The sequence below is a fragment of the Hyla sarda genome, chromosome 3 (genome assembly GCF_029499605.1).
Source record: "Hyla sarda isolate aHylSar1 chromosome 3, aHylSar1.hap1, whole genome shotgun sequence".
Classification (NCBI taxonomy): Eukaryota; Metazoa; Chordata; class Amphibia; order Anura; family Hylidae; genus Hyla; species Hyla sarda.
The window spans coordinates 180,193,264-180,217,739 of NC_079191.1; the positions used below are offsets into that span (position 1 = coordinate 180,193,264).

At 45.7% G+C, this 24,476-nt stretch overlaps 1 protein-coding gene across 1 annotated transcript in view; it reads right to left on the bottom strand.

The window, feature by feature from the left end:
* CHRD (chordin) overlaps positions 1-18,854 on the bottom strand; it is a 70,277-nt gene extending 51,423 nt beyond the window's left edge. Inside the window, exon 1 of the mRNA XM_056563235.1 lies at positions 18,836-18,854. The gene's annotated coding sequence lies outside the window, so the exon portion shown is untranslated. The remainder of the gene's footprint in view (positions 1-18,835) is intronic.
* Between the last annotated feature and the right edge of the window lie 5,622 nt (positions 18,855-24,476).

Consider the following 24,476-nt stretch of genomic DNA (forward strand, 5'->3'; position numbering starts at 1 on the left):
ATTCAGCGTCGGAATTCCGCTAGCAGAATTTCCGCAGTGTGAACAGGACAGCGGAAAAAACATTTAAGTCAATGGGCAGAGGAGATGTGCATTAATTTGGAGAGGAAAATTCAAGGGGAATAACTCGAGTAAATTCCTCTTGAATTACTCTGTGTGAACGCACCCTTAGTGTAATGGACTATACCCTTGTAAAACATCAATAATCTGTGGTAAACTGCTGATAAGACAGTCAACTCTTACTAAATATTACCATATTTTTTGCCGTATAAGACGCACTTTTTCTTCCCTAAAACTGGGGGGGGGGGGGGGGGGGAGTTGGTGCGTCTTATACGGCAAATACACACCTATCGTGGTGGTCCCTGCGGCCATCAACGGCCGTGACCCGCGACTAATACAGGGCATCACCGATCGAGGTGAGGCCCTGTATTAACCCTTCAGACGCGGCGATCAAAGCTGACCACCACGTCTGAGGCGAAAGTGACACTAACCCGGCTGCTCAGTCGGGCTGTTCGGGACCGCCGCGGTGAAATCTAGGTTTTGCACCTATAAAATTGGGTGCGTCTTATATGCCCGTGCGTCCTATAGGGCGAAAAATACAGCATAAACTTGACATACCAAATCCCTTCATAGACCTGAGAAGACTCTACAAGCTAGAGATCAAATTGTGTGTACTCCAGTGGAAAACAAACCAGTTTTCAAATCAACTGGTGCCTGAAAGTTAAACAGATTTGTACATTTTTAAAAATCGTAATCCTTCCAGTACTTATCGGCTGCTGTATGCTGCAGAGGAAGTTGTATAGTATTTTTCTTTCTGACCACAGTGCTGCCACCACTGTCCATGTCAGGAATTGTCTAGAGTAGAAACAAATCCCCATAGCAAACCTCTCCTACTCCAGATAGTTCTGGACACGGAGAGATATGGCAGAAGAGAGCACTATAGTCAGACTGGAAAGAACTACACAACTTTCTTTGTAGTATACAGCAGCTGATAAGTACTGGAATGATTAAGATTTTTAAATAGAAGTAATTCACACCTTCACACCTTCTTGATAAATAAGATGCACGCTAGTCAAACCCACCACTCAAATAAACATGGGAAAATAGCTCTACCGTAGACATTCTTTGATAAATCTGGGCCTATGTGTTCTTTGTTTCTAAAAATGCTGTGTGTGACAGCATAACTGTAAAAGATTCTTCATAGTAACATTAAGAGGGAGGGTCACACACAGTGTTTGTAGTAGTTTTTGTTGCACTTTTTCACTCAGTTTTTTTTTTAAATCCAAAGCCAAGAGTAGATCCAGCAGGTAAGGGAAGTATAAATGTTGCTGTATGCACTAGGTGAAATTCAGCCAACCCTGCTGAGTTTGGCAGGACCAGTCAACTAATGTGCATCGGGGCCTTTAAACTCTCCTGCGATGATTTCAGGGGAGAGATGTTGCATTTTAGCTGGCCAGCCCTTTTGTTTCATGAGAGATAAGCCACCTCAAGAGCTGTCTGGCAATGTTTTACATCCCTGCTCCCCAATTACAACACAAGAACACTTAGCTGAGCCAATTGTTGATGTCTATGGGGGGAACGGGAGAGATCGGTGTTGACCAAATGTTTGTTTGGTTGACATCTAATAAAAAGGGTCGGGGTACCTTAGCTTCTTCCTTTATATTTCCCATAGCTTTTGAATACACTTCTGGCTTTGGCTCAAATAACGTAATTAAAAACTTCCACAAAAAGTTGATGTATCGTACCAAAGTTTTAATCCCAGCAGTAGTTAGAAATGATAGTAATCTCTCTCAGTTCTTTGAGCTTTATAGGGTGCGTTCACATGGAGTAAATCAAGAGGAATTCACGTCAAAAGATTTACGGGTGGAAAAAGTTATGTAATTTTCGCACAGAATTTGCATGGAATTTGTGCAGAATTGCACGCGGAAATGGGGGAGAAAGAAGTGAAGGGTTTTTCAGCCATTTCCGTGCAACTTCCGTGCAGAAACGATGTCGGGCGGAATTTTTTTTTACCATTGACTTCTATTGGATTCTGCTCGCGGATTCCGCATGAAGAATGAACATGCTCTTTCTTCAAGCGGAACGGAATTCAGCGTCGGAATTCCGCTAGCAGAATTTCCGCAGTGTGAACAGGACAGTGGAAAAAACATTAAAGTCAATGGGCAGAGGAGATATGCATTAATTTGGAGTGGAGAATTCAAGGGGAATAACTCGAGTAAATTCCTCTTGAATTACTCTGTGTGAACGCACCCTTAGTGTAATGGACTATACCCTTGTAAAACATCAATAATCTGTGGTAAACTGCTGATAAGACAGTCAACTCTTACTAAATATTACCATATTTTTTGCCGTATAAGATGCACTTTTTCTTCCCCAAAACTGGGGGGGGGGGGGGGGGAAAGTTGGTGCGTCTTATACGGCAAATACACACCTATCGTGGTGGTCCCTGCGGCCATCAACGGCCGGGACCCGCGACTAATACAGGGCATCACCGATCGCGGTGATGCCCTGTATTAACCCTTCAGACGCGGCGATCAAAGCTGACCACCACGTCTGAGGCGAAAGTGACACTAACCCGGCTGCTCAGTCGGGCTGTTCGGGACCGCCGCGGTGAAATCTAGGTTTTGCACCTATAAAATTGGGTGCGTCTTATATGCCCGTGCGTCCTATAGGGCGAAAAATACGGCATACACTTGACATACCAAATCCCTTCATAGACCTGAGAAGACTCTACAAGCTAGAGATCAAATTGTGTATACTCCAGTGGAAAACAAACCAGTTTTCAAATCAACTGGTGCCTGAAAGTTAAACAGATTTGTACATTTTTAAAAATCGTAATCCTTCCAGTACTTATCGGCTGCTGTATGCTGCAGAGGAAGTTGTATAGTATTTTTCTTTCTGACCATAGTGCTGCCACCACTGTCCATGTCAGGAATTGTCCAGAGTAGAAACAAATCCCCATAGCAAACCTCTCCTACTCCAGATAGTTCTGGACACGGAGAGATGTGGCAGAAGAGAGCACTATAGTCAGACTGGAAAGAACTACACAACTTTCTTTGTAGTATACAACAGCTGATAAGTACTGGAATGATTAAGATTTTTAAATAGAAGTAATTCACAATTTTAACTTTCTGACACCAGTTAATTTGAAAACATTTGTTTTCCACCGGAGTGCCCCTTTATGTGGAGGGAACAAAATGTTTACCAGTGGTTTTCTAGTCTAAAAAAAAAAAATACAGCATTGTTACAGAGTAAAGCTGAGATCACATATTGGCCCAGATTTACTTAAACTGTCTAACTCTTAGACAGTAAGCTTAGATCCGACGGTTTAAGAATGCACTAGATTTGTTAGAGAGGTTTGGCTTATTTGATAAAGCTGTTGCATTTTTAGGCTACATTCACATTGCCATTTGTCTCTGGCAGTGTGAAGCCCGTCTTTTTAGGATGGCGAAAAGCGGGAGGAAAAATAGTGCTTGCACCTCCTTTTTCTCCCGCTATTCTCTCTGAAAATAGCGGCGCCCGACAGACCCCATTGACTATAATGGGGTTCAATGGGACCCGTTATTGCCCGTTATGACCCGTCAAAATGACAGCCATGAAACTCCCCCCCCCCCCCCCCCAAAAAAAAAAAAAAATAGAGAGTTTGACGGCTTTTGTTTGTCCAATTACACTAGTAAAATGGAAGTGTGGTGGCCCAGTACGGGAGGTGTTACCCCGTATCCTTGCTCCCCTGTCAGACAGCCTTCCTACAGTGTCCCCTGGGCCCCATTGCATCTGTCCCCCTCTTGTAAATATGTTTCTAATGTATTATACGCTGTTATGTGTTCAGAAAGCATTGTCACTTTAAGACTGTTTACCATGTGACTTGTTATGTGATTGTTACTCAGTAGGTACCAGTGACCAGGTGATCCCAGGGGTGACCTATGGGCTCCCTGCTAGTCTCCCACATATAAGCCCTGGGTGGAGCTAGCTCTCGCTTTTTCCTTACAAGTCTTTGCTGAGGTCAAGTCGAGTCCTAGAGAGTGTCCAGAGTCATTGGAGGTCTCAAGTCAAGTCTGCAGCCACAGTCAATTGCAAGTAAGCTACAATCATAGCTTTGTCAGTCAAGTCAAGTCAGTCCCTGTCAGCAACTGTCAAGTCAGCGTGGCCTGCATTAAATTGTTCTGTCCTACTACAAGTCCCAACAAGCCCTTAAGGTCTCTGAGTCTCTGTTCACCTCCATGGGCCCTGGCTGAACTGTAGACTTTACCATCAGTCTACCCTCAGTAAAGCTACCGTTATCAGTAACTTGGCGTCGGAGTCATTATTGCCCCCGTGCCTAGCCCAGGATCTAGCAGTATACCTTCGGGTGGTATCGAGGATAAACCACGCCCTGGCATTATGAATACTAGGGGTTAATGCCATCTGCCTCTAGGGTAACAACATTTGCCCTCATCACACCCCGTTACCACAAATTTTGGTGTCACGAATAGGATACGGGTGTGCGCCTTATGTAACAAGTCCTCCCCCAGTCTGAACTGTGTCCAGTATTGTCAGAAAATCGCATGCTGATGCATATAAAAGTTGCGCTAGAAAGTGTACGGGACTTTATCAGTGGAAAGTGTAATGCACGTGGCGATTGAGAAATAGAGGGGGAGGTGAAGAAAAAGACTGTTATCTGCTACTGTGAACTGTGTGAACTGTATAGAGTCGGTACCTGAAAGGGTTAACTTGGTCCGGTGTTTCCCGTGCGCGCGAGCAGCTCTGCCCTGTCAGTCCCCAGCAGTGACGTCTCTTCAGTACTGTGAGGAGGAACCAAAGAGCCGCCCTCTGTTGCACAAGGGAAGATTTGGCAGACCGGACCAAAACAGGATGTTCCCTGGGCGCAGCCATATTAGAAGCTTCGGCTGCTGTGCTCGTCTCTGTTACCTGTCAAGCACCCACTGCGCAGACTCTGCAAACACCCACGATTGCCAGTATCCAGTCTCCAGTGCCAGTAGCTATCGGTATTAACCCCTTTAGTGCCCACAAGTCTGGTCACAAGACGGATTACAACCTGGTGCATAAAAAATAGAGGGGGAGCATTCATTACAGTATCCCCATCAATCAAGTCAAAGCCACCGCTGCGTTACAGTAAGCATCTTAAAGGAGAACACACCTTATTTCCCTTAAAGCTACAGCACACTCAAAATTCAACAGCATGTCAGAACCCATCTCTCCAGATCAACCTGGCGACAGAGCCCCTAATCTCCAGCAGCAAGGTTATCACCTTCCCCAGCAGCCAGGATCTTGCCAGCCCTGCCTGCAGTCAGCATCAACAGTCCTGGTGTTCTAGCGACTGCACCAGTATTAATGGGAAACCCTGTCCTCCCTACCTACAATGGAGATCCCTTCACCTTGAGGGATTTCAGAGAGGATCCAGAGTTTGTCTGTCTTTTACTCTTTCCCTCCTAACCAACAGGTGCTCACAGGACAACTACAGGGACCAGCGTTAGAGGAAGTCCACACCTGGCCTGTCTCCGAGAAGGCGACTGTAGAGCAGATCTTTGAAAGACTGTGCCAGGGATTGAGTCACACTCTCTGTCAGAGGTACGTCTCTGTCTGTATGAAAGGCGACAAAAGCCAGGTGAGACCTTGAGAGCATATGCCGTAGCCCTACAGAATGCCCTAGAGACTGTCCAAAAATTAGATGGTAGAACTCCGAGCAGGGCAACAAGGTGTTAATGGACAGATTTATTGATGGGGCGCATAATAAGTGGGACAAGCCCAGCTGAGAATGTTAGCGGTCCAAAACCCCAGCATGTCATTCCCACTTTCAAAAGATTGGCTATCCAAGTGATTGAGTCCGGGACTGAATCTGAGGAAGTTTGTACACCCCTTACACTTGTTCTAGAGCCACTAGGGGCGGTAGCCAGACCTATACCACCACCGTCACCAGCCCCCACCCCAGTGTCATCTACTTTGACAGTCACCGCAGCCTCAGATTTACAGAGTGTTAGGCAGGACATTGAACAACTGACTAAGGCTGTGAAGGAGCTTGCCACCTGGGCCGTTCCACCTGACCGTGAACTGCCCCTGCCTAGGAAACCTGCCCCTGCTTCTCCTCCACGCAATTTCAAGTACTGCAATCCTCCACCCAATAGACCCTCGGGGACTCAAAGACCCTTTTGCACTTACTGTAATAAGTCAGGACTTTGGAAAATGCAATGCTGGGATTTAATCGGATTTCCCCTGAGGTCGCGGACCGGCTCTCAGGAAAACAGTCATCAGGTCCAATCCCCGAACGACCTAAGTGAGGACTCACACTTTATGTCGCCTCCTGCCCCTATGTAAAAGTTATTGTAGAAGGTGTACTGTTGGAGGCATTGATAGATACAGGGTCGCAAGTGTCTACTATACCTAAAAGTGTTTTCTATCAGCATTGGGATGCTAGTTTATTGTGTGAGCCTGAAGATGTTAACTTCCGAGTAGTTGCGGGTAATGGGAAACCAGTCCCCAGACATGGATACTGGGAGCCAACCATTCAGTTGGGAGAGCAGGTACTTAGCGGGCCGGGAGTGATTGTAACTAATGTGACAGATAAGGGGTCTCCTGAGTTTATATTGGGGATGAACATTATGAAGAATTGTTTCACTGAAGTGTTAGATGCCTTGTATGCCTCTCTTCCCCATAAGTCCCCTTCAGGCCAGCGGGCTGAGCAGCACCACTAGATAGTTCTACAGGCAGAGCAGAAATTTGCCAACAAGCAAGGTGAAATCTGCAGAGTACAAATTCAAGATATCTTGTCCATGACCTTTCAACCCAACCCGGAGACCATCATCTGGTGTTGTGCACGTCTCAGAGTCAAGAATAGGGACTACCAAACCCTGCTGGAACCTGTGCAATTGGAAGATCATCCTCTTGTTTGAGCTGCCAGAAGCCTTGTCACTGTCACCAACGGGAGAGTCCCGGTGCGGTTAGTAAACTTGTCTGATTCTGCTACTGTCTTGCCCAAATACACTCCTGTAGCCCAGCTGTACCTCCTTGAGTCGAAAGACATTGTGACAAAACATCTGGTGACCCAACAGCGTGCAGCTCAAATGGCCGAAGGATCCAGGGTGAGCCCTCCAAAGCCCTGGTGGGCGCAACTCCAGGTTGGAGACGACACTACTCCAAGGGACCACGTCAATGGAATCATCCATGTTGCCAAGAGGTACCATGAAGCTTTCAGCATGCACCCAGACGTCGGGCAGACTTCAATGATTCAGCACCAAATCCTCACAGGTGACAACCCACCTATCAAGGAAAGACACTATCCGGTCGAGTCCGTCATGTATCAGACTGTCAAGAAGATGCTGGCCGCCATGAAAGAGGCAGACGTAATCCAGGAAAGTCAGAGCCCCTGGGTGGCACCACTTGTCCTAGTCAAGAAAAAGGACGTAACCATCCGCTTCTGTGTCAACTACAGGAAATTGAACAATGTCGCACACAAGGACGCTTATCTATTGCCAAGGATCGAGGAGTCACTCACTGCCCTCGGGTCGGCTGCTTACTTCTCCACCCTGGACTTAACCAGTGGATATTGGCAAGTGCCCATGGCCATGGAGGATAGGGAAAAGACCACCATTGTGACACCCATGGGGCTGTTCGAGTTTAAAAGTATGCCATTTGGGCTGTGCAATGCCCTGCTACGTTCCAGCGTCTGATGGAAAGGTGCCTGGGCCATCTGAATTTTCATAGTGTTCTATTGTACCTGGACGATGTCACTGTGTATTCCAAGTCCTACCAGGAACACCTTAGTCACCTGTCAGACGTCTTCCAAGTCCTGATCAAGCATGGGCTGAAGATCAAAACATCAAAGTGTCACTTGCTCAAACCTCAGGTCGACTACTTGGGTCATGTTGTCAGCGCAGAGGGAGTCCAGCCTAATCCTGAAAAGGTGGAAGTTGTCAAGAACTGGCCAACCCTGCACACAGTTAAAGATGTCAGGAGCTTCCTGGGGTTTGCCGGCTACTACTGCTGTTTCATTCACCACTTCGCCCAGATTGCAGAACCCCTCACAGCTCTCTTGCGGGGTACGGCGAGGAGAACTACAATGGAAGAATACCTGTTGAATGGGCCGAAGAACAAGAGATGGCATTCCGAGCTCTCAAACGTCTGCTGACAGAACCACCCATCTTGGCGTATCCAGCTGTATACTGATGCCAGTTTTGAAGGTCTGGGAGCTGTCCTGTCCCACATCCAGGAAGGGAAAGAGCGAGTAGTTGCCTATGCCAGTCGTAACCTGCGAGGAGCAGAGAAGAACGATGCAAATTACAGCGCATTCAAGTTGGAACTGCTTGCCCTGGTGTGGGATGTGACCGAAAAGTTTGAAGACTATTTGGCTACCATGCCATTTACTGTCTACACGGATAATAACCCGCTGGCCTGCCTGAACACTGCCAAGTTGGGTGCCATCGAGCAGCATTGGGCTTTAAGATTAGCCAATTAGTTTCACCATCAAATCAAATGTCAATGCCAACGTACTGTCTAGGATGACCCCCGGTGAAGAACCTCCTGTCGAAGACATGTGGGAAGATGTGGAGATGCCCCCATTTTATCAATGGTTCATGAACCAGAATGTTGTGACCGCCCTCATGGTCGGTGAACCCCGGTCTGAAAAGGTTAAAGAATACATATACCCCTGGAAGACTCTTCAGTCATGGGGGATCTGTTGTACTACCTTCTGGCGAAAAAGGTACCAACCTGTCTACGCCGGGCCCAGTGTGACTACGAGCTGAAACGTCTGAGGCGACAGAGGAAGCATCTGATTGTGCACAATGGACTGTTGTACCAAAATTATTTGGATCCGGTCTCTGGTGATCGACATCATCAGATTCTGGTTCCCCAAAGAGATGCGGCGATGGTCCTCGACACATACCATGATCAGTCGGGACACTTTGGAGTCCACAAGATCGAAGCTACTGTCAGGCGAAGATTCTATTGAATCGGAATGCGGAGCGACATTGAGAAATGGTGCAGTGAATGTGCTGTCTGTAACGTCACCAAGAACTTGCATAAGGACGCAAGAGCACCCCTCCATTCCATCCAGAGTGAAAGGCCTAACCAGTTGGTCGCGCTAGACCATGTCAAGTTGTCTCCTACCCGGTCCGGGTACACTTATGCTCTCACCATGATGGATCACTACTCTAAATGGGTTGTTGCTGTCCCCATCAAAGATCTCACAGCCAAGACAGCAGCCCAGATGTTCTACTCTATTTGGGTGCATACCCTTGGGTGTCCGGAGTCTGTCCTAACGGACCATGGAACGGCCTTCGAGGCCCAACTCTTCCAAAAGCTGTGTCAATTCCATGCCTGCAAGAAACTCCGGACTACTGCTTATCACCCCCAGGGGAATGGGCTCTGTGAGCGCATCAACCAAGTCTTTATCCACATGTTGTGAGCAGCCTCTGTGTCAAGACAAGAAGAGTGGCCCCGACTGCTGCCCGGGCTATTGGAGATCTATAATAACACAGTCCACTGTTCTACGGGGTACACCCCTTTCTACTTGATGATTGGGCGACATGGGCAGCTGCCTAAAGACTGAACATTTGGGCTCTAAGCCCCGTTCAACAACTATCCGCAAACCTCCCTGGAGTGGGTCTCTGACCACCAGAGAAGAATCCAAGAGGCTAAAGAAATTGTCAGCAAGAAGATGGGCAAGGCCCAGCAGAGACAACAGGAGGACTATAACCATCATACTTCTGCCAAACCACTTCAATTGGGCAATAAAGTCTGGCTGCAGAAGTTTACAAGTTAGACTCTATCTGGGAGACAGGGCTGTACACGGTGAAGGCCGTACCCTATCCGGAATCTGATGTATACCGAATCAAGTTTTGTCTGAAAGAAGATCTACCAGTGCTCCCAGCACCACCTCCTCCAGCTGTCAGACCTGCGAGAGAGTACGCTCCAGGTGAGGGAATCCACCCATCCATGGATTTCCCTATGTTTTCTCCAACCCAGCCTGCGATCTTCTGTCTCTCACCAGCACCGGGGCTGGTTCAACCTACTCTAGTCTCTACACCAGTTCCAGTCTTGTCACCATTGTCTCCAGTCTATACACCAGTCTCTAGAGAACCAACTCTGTCCCCAGCCTCTCCAGCGCAGAGACCAGTGACTCTGGGCCCTACCAGTCCTGGACTAATACCAGCTCCTGAGTTCGCTGATGACGAACCAGCTGCGGCCTCGGAAGTTCCAAGAGCTTCAGAAGACGCTCCAGAAGAGTCCAGATTCCCCCGAGGTGGTGTTGCATAGATCCCAAAGGTCTACTCAAGGACAGCTTCCCGCTAGATATAGGGAGTAAAAATAGTACCACACATAGTCCAACTAATTTAGTCAGTCTATATAATGTGTATATGAGTTAGACAAAGTGTCTAGTTAGGACTGTTTCTAACGTGTCCATTACCAGTCCATATTGTCAACATGTTTATGTATCTAACATTTTTCCTGTCCCTGTGTACAGAGTGCTCTCCTGGCCAGAGGGTTCCCCTGCAACTTAAGTAAAGCATGCAGAGAGACAGAAATGCTGTATATAGAGGTAACAATGGTGTGGTGTACAGTGACCCCTCAACCTACAATGGCCCCGACATACGATAATTTCAACATGCGATGGCCTCTCAGAGGCCATCGCATGTTGAAGGCAGCATCAACATATGATGCTTTTTTATGTCGGGGCCATCGCATAAACAGCTATCCGGCAGCGCTGACTGCTTCAGCTGCCGCAGGATAGCCGTTTACGGTGCCCCGTGAGCTCCGGTGATGTCTCTTACCTGTCCTCGGGGCTCCGGCACGTCCTCTTCGGGATGCCCTACATCGTCGGCGCTCTCCATCGATGTCATCACGTCGCTGCGCATGCCGTCCCGTCATCCAATAGGAGCGGTGTGCGTAACAACGTGATGGTGGTGACGGACCGCGCGGATGCCGGGGAAGCAGAGGCCTTACCGGAGCGTCGGGGACACCTCGGGGAAGCGGCGACAGCGATGGACGGCGACATCCCGGGCAGCGGTGACGAGCGGTGACGGTCCGGAGCGGCGGGGACAGGTGAGTACAACTTCCTCTAACAGTGGTCTTTAACCAGCGGACCTCCAGATGTTGCAAAACTACAACACCCAGCATGCCCGGACAGCCAACGGCTGTCCGGGCATGCTGGGTGTTGTAGTTTTGCAACATCTGGAGGTATGCAGGTTGTAGACCACTGTCCTATACTTTCCATTGCATGGATCCCTCAACATGCGATGGTTTCAACAAACGATGGTCCGTTTGGAACGGATTACCATCGTATGTTGAGGGACCACTGTATAAAACATGTATAGAGTTCTGGGGAGAAGTGTTTTAGTACTGAAGGGCCCCAGTAGCTAAGGCATTCCAGAATCCGCCCATTTCTCACCACTGAAACTGCTAAAACTCTCATTATTGCTTTGATTCACTCCCGCCTCAACTACTGTAACTCTTTACTAATAGGCCTTTCTTTCTCCAAACTCTCTTCTCTTCAGTCCATCCTTAATGCCGCAGCCAGACTCATCTTCCTCTCCAGCCGCTACACCGACGCCTCCTCCCTGTGCCAGTCACTACACTGGTTACCAATTCAGTCCAGAATACAGTACAAAATCCTCAGTCTCACACACAAAGCTCTCCACAATACTGCACTTCCCTACATCTCCTCTCTCATCTCTGTCTACCATCCTACACGTTCTCTCCGATCTGCTAATGATCTCACACTAACATCTTCTATAATCCGAACTTCTCACTCCCGTCTCCAAGACTTCACTCGTGCTGCAACGGTTCTCTGGAATGCTATCCCTCAATCCCTCAGACTCAACAACAACATCCATAGTTTCAAACGTGGCCTGAAAACACATCTCTTCAGACAGGCCTATAACATTCTTTAATTGGCCTCAACATATCCTCAACATATCCCCACACCTCTTGTTTGAATAGTTATTGTGTAATATTATGTCTGAAAATTGTCTTTGTTTGTACCCCATAATTGTAAGCGCTGCGGAATCTGTAGGTGCTAAATAAATAAAATTATTATTATTATTATTAGATAGCCTCCGGCAGCCCAGTCCGCAATTTATGTGTTTCAGTGTCTAAGGTATGTTACCAATGCAGTTGCAAGTGTGATAAATCCCACATGGTTACCAATTCATTTACCAAAGGATCATGTATGGACATTTCTAAAGTGCTACATGGACTCATCCCCTGTTTTTTATTAACTATCCAGACCTCTGAAGGACATTTTATACCAATATGCTCCAGGAACTGTCACTATGCCTCAGTGGCCACTGTTAGTCATCCGTCCTCCAGGACTTGGCGCCGAGGATGGCTGTATTCAAGAGGGGGAGTTTGTAGTTGCCCAGTATGGGAGGTGTTGCCACGTACCCTTGCTGCCCTGTCCGGCAGCCTCCCTACAGTGTCCCCTGGGCCCCCTTGCATCTGTACCCCCCCCCTTGTAAATATGTTTCTAATGTATTATACCATGTAATGTATTCAGAAAGCATCACTTTAAGACTGCTTACCATGTGACTTGTCATGTGATTGTCACCCAGGAGGTCCCAGTGAGCAGGTTATCCCAGGAGTGACCTATGGGCTCCCTGCTAGTCTCCCACATATAAGCCCTGGGTGGAGCTAACTCTCGCTCTTTCCTTACAAGTCTTTGCTGAGGTCAAGTTGAGTCCTAGAGAGTGTCCAGAGTCATTGGAGGCCTCAAGTCAAGTCTGCAGCCACAGTCAATTGCAAGTAAGCTACAGTCATTGCTTTGTCTGTCATCAGTCAAGTCAGTCCCTGTGAGCAACTGTCAAGTCAGCGTGGCCTGCATTAAATTGTCCAGTCCTACTACAAGTCCCAGCAAGTCCTTTAGGCCTCTGAGTCACTGGTCAAATCCGTGGAGCCTGGCTGAACTGTATAGACTTTACCATCAGTCTACCCTCAGTAAAGCTACAGTTATCCGTAACTTGGCGTTTGAGTCATTATTGCCCCTGTGCCTAGCCCAGGATCTAGCGGTATACCTTCGGGTGGTATCAAGGATAAACCATGCCCTGACGTCACGAATACAAGGGGTTAATGCCATCTGCCCCTTTTTTGGTACAAATGCACCAGAAGCCTGTTGCATGTGCAATAGTAAATTTGGGCCATAGTTTTTTGTCAGTATTTTAAGCCAAAACCAGGAGCGGTTCCAAAACACAGAACAAGGTGTCAATCTTTCCGTTAAGCTATGCTCACATGACAGAATTTCAGCATTTTTCCTGAATTCTGCATCAGCATTCATTTGGCTTCAATTTTGCATCTGTCCACCATTTGCGGAATTCATGCAGAATTCGTGTGGAATTTCCGGATGCTTTCCGCATTATTCTGCAGCACAGTTATAAAAATGGAAGTTTAAATTACATGCAGATTTACATGTGGAATTCCATGCGGAAATTCTGCCCTGTGAACAAAGCCTTATAGTTTTTCTCTGACTAGGAAATACTGACTACAATAAATATGTACACCCAGCTATAAAGAGTGTACCTGCAAATGGAAAAAAGAAAAGAGACCGACAAGGGCGCCTTGTGCGTTACCACTATAACAGGATGGTAAATTAAGACAAGTTGACCACAAGTGGGCGTGGCTTGCCCCTAGGTAGTGGCCGCTCACCTTGAGCGAATAGAATATTCGCATATAACCCACGCCGTGGGTGGCAGAGAGACAGGAACAGCTGCTGGGCCTGGGTCCCAGGGAGAGGAATAATCCAATCCTGATAGAAGTGAAGGCAAAGAAGAAAATCTTTGACCCTTGCAAAGGCGTTGCTGGTTCCAAAATAACGTGGATGTCAAACCAAAGGTATTAGTAGAAACACCAGAAAGGTTTATTAGGACATAATAAACAATAAAGTACAGGGATGATGCGTTTCGGGGGAGCAACTCCCTACCTCAGATCAGTGTGATGGAGGGAAAAAGGGGGTGGCTCCCCCGAAACGCGTCATCCCTGTACTTTATTGTTTTTTATGTCCTAATAAACCTTTCTGGTGTTTCTACTAATACATTTGGTTTGGCATCCACGTTATTTTGGAACCAGCAGCGCCTTTGCAAGGGTCAAAGTTTTTCTTCTTTGCCTTAGCTATAAAGGGTTGAACTGTCCTGTGCGGTGTCCTGTCTAGACAACACGCTATACCTCAGCTACCTGCAAACTCAAAAGTAAAAGAGGTTAAATAGACAAACCCCAAAAATTTTGAAAACCTATATGAAAGCCATGCAACCCCATTTTGGCAGGACTTGCCAGCTATCTAATATAAATGTGGACCTCCTGACTTTACTTTTATGGTACATGTCAGGGGAAAGAAGCATCGGCATATAAGACTGGTAAAACCATCCATGCACCTTTATGATCATGTGACAGCTATTTTAGGTGTTTAGCCAACAGGGTTGATGAAAACCACAATGGTTGACAGAAATCACAAGCATACCACTGATAACCAATCAGAAATATACAACTTGACGCTAAAACAATAAAAGATTGGACACCAAAACATGACATTCTAAACTACGGCACAAGGGACTGAGAAACTTATCTACATCATCAATATCCAAGAAAAAAAAAATAGAGCAAAGCGGCACCCAATATTCCAATGTAAAAATAGTGATAGTTATCCACACATCCTATCAATACAAAAAACTGCAAAGTTTAAACCTACCCCATGAGGCTGGCCTCATAAAGTAGGTTAAAACATTGAACTTTGCTCTCTTTTTTCTTAGATATTGGAGTTTTTAGTCAGCTGAGCACCCAGATTGCCATATGCTGCCCATATACAATACTTTCTTTCAACTACATCAGTTGCTTGGGCAGTAAACCACATTATACCAGACACTAAACCACTAAACCTCAGTTTTTGGGGAAAATAAACTACTGGAGAGCAGCACCAGATTATCTTGTCCATTGTAGGGTAGAGTGGGAGTCCAGGTTCTACAGCATTAAGTTTACAGTATTTGTTGAGACCAGTTTATCTACACCTGATACTTATTTTATTTGTCTTCTCTTTCCTATTTATAAGGATGTTTAGTAAATGTTATTTGCCTTTTGAAATGAAAGAATATGGATAATTTCTAAAAATCTTCTAGTTTTCATCTATATTTCTTATGTGTCTTTTTCTATTTAGTATATAATGGCAGGCCAAAATGTCTTGTTGAAGAGAATGGTTTTACAGTTCCTAATTTTATTTGTTTTCCATTACATAATCTCAGTTGCGGTTATGTTTAGTTTATTATACTATAGGGATCATTACTTTTAGAACTCTATTAAATGCTACTAGTTCCTTTTAGGTCTGAATGTGAGTATTCACACCATTTCATATGTAAAGAATGGTATCGGTAAAGAAATGGTATTCCAATGTAACCCATCACGTGAAAACATAAAAATCCCTATTGGACCATCTTGCCCAAATATCAGTGTTAGTTAACAAGAAATGCCTTCTCTATAAAGAGATTTACATGCGCAGTGCCATGGGACATAGTTAAATGACATAATCCTGTCCTTGGACGTGTAGTTTCAATTCAAGAACAATTTGTACAGCACTGTTATACTATGAGCTTTCATTCATGGACAGAGAGCACATACTTAGGAGGGGTTATGTGCACTGAGGGACAGAAATAAACAGCTTTATTAAGATAATGCTACATTATCATGACTCAGTTTATGCTGTCATTTGTGTAATACAGAAATGTTTACGTGAGTAATTATTTAGAAAAATGTTTTGAAGCCTTCCTATTGGTTAATTTAAGATACTTACCCTCTAAGTAAGTAATTATTTCAATGTTATTAAAGACCTACCTGATAACAGTCTAGGCCATTAAATGGAAAAAAATAATAAGGGGCATTTATCAAGCCATGCCAGTGTTGCAAACCCTTTACAGCTGCCAAGGGGTCGTGAAGGAGGTTGGGAGATGGAGGCAGCCTCGCATGAAGGCATTGTGCCAGAAGCACACCTTCTTCACATGTGACTTTAGGTTAGTCTTGCAACATTTAAAGTTGCATAAATATTCACCACCTCAATAGGTGGAGTATATTTGTTTGCCAGGCATAACAGCAGCCACAGAGCCACTAGATTTACTAAGAGGTGTGTGCCTCTTAGTAAATCCAGCAGACCGGATTGGGTGGGTCTTTACTAACATACACCAAACAAAAACAATGCAGATAGTACATTTCCCCTAATGACTCACACTAAGCCTTTCTTAATAGTGTTGCCCTGTTTCCGATTCTGAGTTAGCCCTGTAGAAGCTGCGGTCACTGTGACCGCAGCGTCTATTAGGGTAACAGAGGGAGGGAACTCCCTCTGTCACCGATCGGCGCTCTGCAAAGTGAAAGCAGAGTGCTGATGGTTGCCATGGCAAGCAGAGCGCTGATGGTTGCTATGGCAACAGGAGGCCTGACAGTGCCTCTGTTGTCATACCTAACGTAGAAACTGATCTATCCTATGTCTGTCAGTGTAAAACTGACAGACATAGGCATAATTCAATGGAGTACAAATGTGTAAAAAAAAATGTGAAAAAAATGTGGAAAAAAATTAGAAAAAAAATTTTAAAACGTGAAAAATAAAATAGAAAAAAGTGAAAATATATAAAAAATAATACAATAAATTATATATATATATATATATATATATATATATATTACACCCCGAAACACACCCCAAAACGCCAACATGTGCCGCAAAAATAGAGTCCTCACACAAAAGTTATGGCTCACAGAAAAAGGCGACTTACAAACATGAATTTTTTTTTTTTTTACAAAAATAGTTTTTATGCTGTAAATGAACTAAAATATAAAAAAGTATATACATTTGATATCGCCATAATGGTATCAACCTACAGAGTAAAGGCAACATGTCATTTATACTGCATGATGAACGAACTAAAAAACATTTTTTTTATTATAAAAAAACAACAACCGCAGAATAGATTTTTTTATGTAAAGCACCTCATAAAAAATGAAATAAAAACTGATCAGAGTGTCACATGTACCCCAGAATGGTACCAATGAAAGTGTCAACTTGTCTCCCAAAAATGTTTTTGCCCTCCAAGGCCACTGCGACTTTATATGAACTCCATATGTAATTCGCCTTGAACATTTTCCAGGCAGCATTAAGGTAGCACCTGTGAGGCCATGCACCTATATTAGCCAACTTAGGTGGGGCTTGCAGTTTGCTTCCCTCCTCCCTTTGTATGTGTGCTTAGCCATGCTGGAGGGTACCTGGGAGGACTCTGTGAATTGACCTAATGCTGCCGTAATTGCCCACTGGCCCCTGTTTTGCTTATCACGCACAGGTAGGTTTAGTGTTAGGTCCCGTGCCATTTGAGAAACCTTGGCATTGATGTGTGGGCTCTGGTATGTCCTTCATATAAGGATATACTGGCGAATGTCTCAATATTAACATCAGTGTTGAGGGATTAGCCAATGTCATTGTATACATCTACCACAGTAGTGCACCTAAATTCTTGTATTGTATTGTTGTAATTGTTACACATCCACACCGTCTATCTGGTGTAGGATTCTATTGTGGCACTTGTAGTCCGCTGCAGGCATCCTCCATTGTACGCATTTTTATGCTGGGGATCGCCCCTAGCAACGTACTACAAGGGCAGGATCTGCTCCCCCAGTATAAATGCACAACCGCATTTGGGGTTGAGCACCTCCAGCCATTTGAGACCACGTTTTTTGTTGACTTTATGTGATGCCAGCAAAATATCCTACACTAAAAGGAGGCCCCAAAATTCACACAGCCCGCCTTCATGTCTGAGGCCTGTGTGTGAGTCACGTAGCGCATAAAGGCCACTTATGGGATATTTCTAAATACATCAGAATTTGGGGAATATATTTTGAGTTGTATTTCTTTGTCAACACCTGCTGTGGTACAGAAAATAATGGATTAAAATGAAAAATCTGCCAAAAAATTTAAATTTCAAAATTCGGCCTCCACTTTGCCACCTTGCTTTCATTTCTGTGAAACACCTAAAGGGTTAATAAACTTCCTTAATGTCATTCTGACTACTTTAAGGGGTTCAGTTTTTAAAACAGAGTGATTTATGGGGGTATCTAATGTACAAGCCCCTCAATTCCACTTCAGAACTGAACTGGTCCCTGAAAAATCACATTTTGAAATTTTCTTGAAAATCTGGAAAATTGCTGCTAAACTTATAAACCTTTTAAAATTCTAAAAAAGTAAAAGAATGTTTATCAAATGATGGGAACATAAAGTAGACATATTGTAGATGTGAATTAATCCTTAATTTGGTGCAACATGACTATTTATCGTACGAGCAGAAAATTCTGCAGTACAGATCCCAGCAGTGTGATTGTACTACTGACTGAGCCCAGCCATATAAAGATTTACACACTTTAGCAATCAGTACAGTATTAGCAATCAAATGATTGCTATAGATTGTCCCCTATGGGGACATAAAAAGTGTAAAAAGAAAAGTTGAAAAATTTAAAAAAAAAAAAACATTTCAAAAGGGAAAAATCCCCTTCCCCAATAGAAATTAAAATTGTCAGTTTTTCTCATTTTACCCCCAAAAAGCTTACCGTATATACTCGAGTATAAGCCGAGTTTTTCAGCACGATTTTTCGTGCTGAAAACACCCCCCTCGGCTTATACTCGAGTGAACTCCCCCCACCCGCAGTGGTCTTCAACCTGCGGACTTCCAGAGGTTTCAAAACTACATCTCCCAGCAAGCCCGGGCAGCCATCGGCTGTCCGGGCTTGCTGGGAGTTGTAGTTTTGAAACCTCCGGAGGTCCGCAGGTTGAAGACCACTGCGGCCTTCAACATCATCCAGCCCCCTCTCACCCCCTTTAGTTCTGAATACTCACCTCCGCTCGGCGCTGGTCCGGTCCTGCAGGACTGTCCGGTGAGGAGGTGGTCCGGTGGGATAGTGGTTCCGGGCTGCTATCTTCACCGGGGAGGCCTCTTCTAAGCGCTTCGGGCCCGGCCTCAGAATAGTCACGTTGCCGTGACAACGACGCAGAGGTGCGTTCATTGCCAACGTACTCCTGCGTCATTGTCAAGGCAACGCCTCTATTCCGGGCCGGAAGCGCGGAGAAGAGGCGCCCCCGGTGAAGATAGCAGCCCGGACCACCTCCTCACCGGACCACCTCCTCACCGGACAGCCCTGCAGGACCGGACCAGCGCCGAGTGGAGGTGAGTACTCAGAACTAAAGGGGGGGAGAGGGGGCTGGATGATGTTGAAGGCCGCAGTGGTCTTCAACCTGCGGACCTCCGGAGGTTTCAAAACTACAACTCCCAGCAAGCCCGGACAGCCGATGGCTGCCCGGGCTTGCTGGGAGTTGTAGTTTTGAAACCTCTGGAGGTCCGCAGGTTGAAGACCACTGAGGGCGAATGATGAGAAGAGGATGATGAAGGGGGGTGGGGATGATGAAGGGGGTGTGGGATGATTACAAGGGGATGATGAAGGGGGGATGTGTGGGATGATAAGGGGATGATGAAGGGGGGGATGTGCGGGATGATAAGGGGATGATGAAGGGGGGATGTGTGGGATGATAAGGGGATGATGAAGGGGGGATGTGTGGGATGATGACAAGGGGATGATGAAGGGGGGATGTGTGGGATGATAAGGGGATGATGAAGGGGGGATGTGTGGGATGATAAGGGGATGATGAAGGGGGGATGTGTGGGATGATAAGGGGATGATGAAGGGGGGATGTGTGGGATGATGACAAGGGGATGATGATGAGGATGTTAATGACGGGTCTGGATGATGACAGGGGGGATGAGGTATTTCCCACCCTAGGCTTATACTCGAGTCAATAACTTTTCCTGGGATTTTGGGTTGAAATTAGGGGTCTCGGCTTATACTCGGGTCGGCTTATACTCGAGTATATACGGTAATTTTTTTTATAAACATATTTGGTATCACCGTGTGCGTAAATGTCTGAGCTATCAAAATTTCATGTTATTGATCCTGTACGGTGAATGGCGTAAATGTAAAAAATAAAAAGAAGTCCAAAAATGCTGCTTTTTAGTCACATTTTATTTCCCAAAAAATTATAAAAAATTATCTAAAAGTTTTATATATGCAAATGTGGTATCGATAAAAAGAACAGATGACGGCACAAAAAATGAGCCCTCATACCGCCCTATATACGGAAAAATTTAAAATAGGCTTTAGATTACTGATTTTGTACAAAAAGTTTTAGATTTTTTTAAAGTAGTACAAAAATATAAAAGTATCTAGCCATGGGTATCATTGTAATCGTATTGACTCACATAATAAAGAAAACATGTCATATTTACCGTAAAGTGTACAGTGTGAAAACGAAACCCTCCAAAATGTGCAAAATTGGGGTTTTCATTTAAATTTCCTCCCTAAATTTTTTTTGGGGGGTTTGCCGTACATTTTATGGTAAAATGAGAGGTTTAATTGCAAAGAACAATTGTTCACTCAAAAAACAAGCCCTTATATGGGTCTGTAGATGGAAATATAAAAGAGTTATTGATTTTAGAAGGCGAGGAGGAAAAAACAAAACCGCAAAAATAAAATTGGCCTTGTCCTTAAAGGGGTACTCTGGTGAAAACCTTTTTTCTTTTAAATCAACTGATGGCAGAAAGTTAAACATATTTGTAAATTACTTCTATTAAAAAATCTTAATCCTTCCTGTACTTATTAGCTGCTGAATACTACAGAGAAAATTCTTTTCTTTTTTGGAATGCTCTCTGATGACATCACGACCACAGTTCTCTCTGCTGATGTTATTATAATAACGCTTTATTTATTGTTGTCCTTAGTGGGATTTGAACCCAAGTCCCCAGCACTGCAAGGCAGCAGTGCTAACCACTGAGCCACCATGCTGCCCTTAGCATACATCTGCTATGCATGGTTGCTAACATGCAGAGAGCACTGTGTTCGTGATGTCATCAGTGTTCCAAAAAGAAAGGAATTTCCTCTGTAGCATTCAGCAGCTAATAAGTACTGGAAGGATTAATATTTTTTAATAGAAGTAATTTACAAATATGTTTAACTTTCTGCCACCAGTTGATTTAAAAGAAAAAAGGTTTTCACCGGAGTACCCCTTTAAGGTTAAAATGGACTTGGTTAATTCCTTTAGAACACGAGTGTGAATGTTATCTGGACCTTTTTTTAGGCAGCACTGCACTTCTTCCTGGGTTAGACAGGTGACATGTACTGAGGAATTTACCTTATTCCACTGTAATTTACCTGCAATTTTATTTTCCTCTGTGAATGCAGTGGGAAAAAACTGTGATTAATATATTAGTTTTTAAGAAAAGAGTTAATTTTACCTTAAAAAAAATCTTAAAAATTGCCACCCCTAAGGGTCATCTATGTACCTCCACACCAACAACTCTGTATTTTACAGTCATAAGGCAAGCTGGTACCCTGTATAGGAAATACGCGCAGTGCAGGCTCGCTCCTGACAGACTACTCTTCAGGTATGGTTGTCCCTGATTGACTGAGGCTGCACACACCTCCCTCATCTATATTCACTGCTTCCCTAAACATGTGACTGGCTCAGCTCTCCAGGCAGCAGCTAAAAGAGGCATGAAGGCACAGTTTTCAAGTGAATCTTAGCAGAGTATCTAAGCATAATATGTGCAATACTGCCTGCAGCTTAGTATGTGCGATACTGACTTTACTACAGTGTATCTAAATATATATGATACTGCCTGCAGTCTATTGTTACACACCGCGTTCTGGCCGCAAGAACCGGTCATCAGCGCAGTGTCCCTGACCGCCGGCGGGGCCGGGATTCACATCGTGGGATGCGCCCTCATGCAAATCCCAGCCCGTCTCCTACCACACTCCGCTCCTGCAACTTCTTCTGTCTCTCAGCTCTGGCACGCGCGTCTCCGTATCTTAGGGTGCGCGCGCACCGGAGCTCTGAAATTTTAAGGGCCAGTGCGCCAATAATAAGTGAATACACCTGACACCACATTATAAGTTGTTTGCACCTCCCACACTTCCCTGCCAGATCTTCAGTGCCAATTGCCTGAGAGACAGCGTTCCTATTGCCTGTTTGCCATATTTGTGTATCCAGACCTTTCTGCCATGTTTTTTGACTACGAACCTTTGCAGCCTGCCTTAACCTGCTGCTACTTCTTCCTTCGGTACCTCGCCTTGCTCAGTTATCTGTGTGGTCAAGCTGTGTCGGGGATAGCGACCTGGGTGTCACCATCCTGCCTTGCAGCGGGCTCTGGTGAAGACCAGCGGCACCTTAGACTCTGCTCCCCGATATGGTGAGAGTCATCAGCCACACAGGTAGAGGATCCACATTCAGCTCCGTTAAATCTATTACATGTGATACTGCAGGATCTCAGTGTATCTATGCATAATATGTGTGATACTGCCTGCAGCCTAGTATGTGTGATACTGAAAGCTCCCAACTGTGTTTGTAAAACACTGTGTTAGAATATGACACATATGGTCAAAAAGAACAGATAGAAAATGTATACATAAAAAACTACTGTACTTATCACTAAACCTGCACACTAATTCAAGAAGATCTATTATTATTTTTACACATTTTACCCTGTTATACACTCACCATAGCGTCTTAGGTATGCTGCAGGTAAACTCCAATAATCCTTCTCTCTGTGTAACATGTACAGCATGAAAACATGCTGTGCTAAATTTACGGCAGCAGCGGGAGATACGCTGCGTATTCCTTGCTCACTATACACACAGGGCTTTCCGGCGGCAGCCCTATGTGTGTAGTGAGTTTTGGAGGCGGAGCCATGTGCCGGCGTGACTGTGACGAGCGGCTCTGCCTCCAAAACTCACTACACACATAGGGCTGCCGCCGGAAAGCCCTGTGTGTATAGTGAGCAAGGAATACACAGCGTATTTCCCGCCACTGCCGTAAATTTTGCTCAGCGTGAAATACGCTGCGTATAGGCCAAGTGGGAATGCACCCTTACAGAGCAGCCTTCAGTGATTGGATGAAGAGACCAACCATAGTACAGCAGACTCAAGGAGGAAGAGGAGTTATACAGAGTGGGGGAAGAGACAGACACCCCCCTCCACAATAGAAGATGAAAATGCAAGTGAGAAAGAGAAGGAAAGTATTTGTGAGAGAAATATAGGTGCTAGACACATAAAAATTGTATGTACATGATCAGGTACTGAGTAACCTTATTCTTTTTTGGATTTCACCCAGAAATGCATTGCTGTCTTTGAGATGGTGCATTTTACAGTGGTCCTAGTGCCCCTCGGATTATACAAATGTGCAGAATGTCTGAACATTTTACGCAGTGTTAACGCGGCCTAAGCGAACAGACTTGTCTGCCAGGAACGTGGAAAAACTGAAATGTATGAGTGTCACGATGCCGGCTGGCAGGTAGTGGATCCTCTGTGCCAGAGAGGGATTGGCGTGGACCGTGCTAGTGGACCGGTTCTAAGCCACTACTGGTTTTCACCAGAGCCCGCCGCAAAGCGGGATGGTCTTGCTGCGGCGGTAGTGACCAGGTCGTATCCACTAGCAACGGCTCACCTCTCTGGCTGCTGAAGATAGGCGCGGTACAAGGGAGTAGGCAAAAGCAAGGTCGGACGTAGCAGAAGGTCGGGGCAGGCAGCAAGGATCGTAGTCAGGGGCAACGGCAGAAGGTCTGGAAACACAGGCAAGGAACACACAAGGAACGCTTTCACTGGCACTAAGGCAACAAGATCCGGCAAGGGAGTGCAGGGGAAGTGAGGTGATATAGGGAAGTGCACAGGTGAACACACTAATTGGAACCACTGCGCCAATCAGCGGCGCAGTGGCCCTTTAAATCGCAGAGACCCGGCGCGCGCGCGTCCTAGGGAGCGGGGCCGCGCGCGCCGGGACAGAACAGACGGAGAGCGAGTCAGGTAGGGGAGCCGGGGTGCGCATCGCGAGCGGGCGCTACCCGCATCGCGAATCGCATCCCGGCTGGCAGCGGAATCGCAGCGCCCCGGGTCAGAGGACGTGACCGGAGCGCTGCCGCGGGGAGAGTGAAGCGAGCGCTCCGGGGAGGAGCGGGGACCCGGAGCGCTCGGCGTAACAGTACCCCCCCCCTTGGGTCTCCCCCTCTTCTTAGAGCCTGAGAACCTGAGGAGCAGACTTTTGTCTAGGATGTTGTCCTCAGGTTCCCAGGATCTCTCTTCAGGACCACAACCCTCCCAGTCCACTAAAAAAAAATTTTTCCCTCTGACCTTTTTGGCAGCTAAAATTTCTTTGACCGAGAAGATGTCCGAGGAGCCGGAAACAGGAGAGGGAGGAACAGATTTGGGAGAAAAACGGTTGAGGATGAGTGGTTTGAGAAGAGAGACGTGAAAGGCATTAGGGATACGAAGAGAGGGAGGAAGAAGAAGTTTATAAGAGACAGGATTAATTTGACACAAAATTTTGAAAGGACCAAGATAGCGTGGTCCCAACTTGTAGCTAGGGACACGGAAGCGGACATATTTAGCGGAGAGCCATACCTTGTCTCCAGGGGAAAAAACGGGGGGAGCTCTTCTTT